The following is a 1,346-nucleotide window of genomic DNA, read 5'->3' on the forward strand; positions in this document are numbered from 1 at the left end:
CTGTAACCGAGGACTTCCTGAACTCTCTACGCAGGTACAAAGCCTTCTCTGTTCCCTTGGTGAGACAGGGTTCCGAACCATCTCTCTACATTTTCTGTACAGAGAACCATTCCCTCTACAGAAAATAATGCGCCACAGAAGCAGAGATTTAGCCTCAATCTTAGAAGTAACATGTCTCCAACTTCATTCTGGGCTCTTCATTTCAAAGAATCAGAGTAGGATCTGAGGATTCCTACTCTCCGGATTTGATTTGTATTCTCTGGAAAAAATGCGAATCAGGGGGCCGCGGGAGGCAATCCAACATCTTTACCCTTTAACCGTCCTAGTTGCTAACGGAGTGGAAAGAATTTAGTTTTGTAACAGAAATTCCTTCACTACCTCCTTGTTTTCTAAGAAAAGGTGCGTAGCGGTTTCTGGAGTTTGGGAATAGGATGCAGAGACGGGGTAAGGAATTGGAGGCAGTTCAGTAGTTTCCCTTAGTAAAGACAGTCGTTGGCAAAACATTTGCTATCTTTTCTGGAAGGATCTTTCCTTTGTCCTGAAAATCGTTTTACAAATGAGAAAAGCATTCAGAAAAGGAAGGTCTGGGAGAATGTTTCTTAACTGAAATTTCCTCTAGTCTGTTTGTAATCCTTACCAAATGTCCACAAGATGCCGGTTAATCAGAATTTCTTGGTGATAGAGGACTACAAAAAGGGGAAATGGAAATTCTAACGTTCATTTATGAAAGAATAAATATAAATGTTAAAAACAAAAAACTAGAGGTCAATTTGTATATTCTTTCATAAAAGTAGTTTAAATAGCAGCATTTTTCAAGGTGGGGATGTAGCTCAGTGGTAGAGCGCATGCTTAGCATGCATGAGGTCCCGGGTTCGATCCCCAGCATCTCCAGTCTTTTGTATCTCTGCTCCAGAACCATCTTTCTTTTACAGAAACAGTCACAGCCCACTTCTGTAGAATCTGAAAAGTAATCATCTTGCCCCCGACTTCCATACTTATATCTTGCTTTGGTTACGCTTGTAGCTCTTTCATTTTTAAAATCTTATTCTTGCCTGGCCAATATGGTGAAACTCCGTCACTACTAAAAATACATAAATTAGCCGGGCGTGGTGGCAGGTACTTGTAATCCCAGCTACTCGGGAGGCTGAGGCAGAAGAATCGCTTGAACCCGGGAGGCGAAGGTTGCAGTGAGCCGAGATCGCGCCATTGCACTGCAGCCTAGGGGATAAGAGCGAGACTTCGTCTCAAAAAAAAAAAAAAAAAAAAAAAAAAAAAATTCCTTTCCATTCTCAGCCGCATTTACATATGATGAGTGACTTTGGACCCTGTTCCATTAGGGCGGTGGT

General features: G+C 41.9%; 1 non-coding gene across 1 annotated transcript; it reads left to right on the forward strand.

The window, feature by feature from the left end:
- Positions 1-819: 819 nt before the first annotated feature.
- Positions 820-891, forward strand: TRNAA-AGC (transfer RNA alanine (anticodon AGC)). The gene has a single exon. It is a non-coding gene; the product is annotated as a tRNA-Ala (tRNA).
- Positions 892-1,346: the final 455 nt, after the last annotated feature.

The sequence above is a fragment of the Macaca nemestrina genome, chromosome 5 (genome assembly GCF_043159975.1).
Source record: "Macaca nemestrina isolate mMacNem1 chromosome 5, mMacNem.hap1, whole genome shotgun sequence".
NCBI classification, from domain to species: Eukaryota; Metazoa; Chordata; class Mammalia; order Primates; family Cercopithecidae; genus Macaca; species Macaca nemestrina.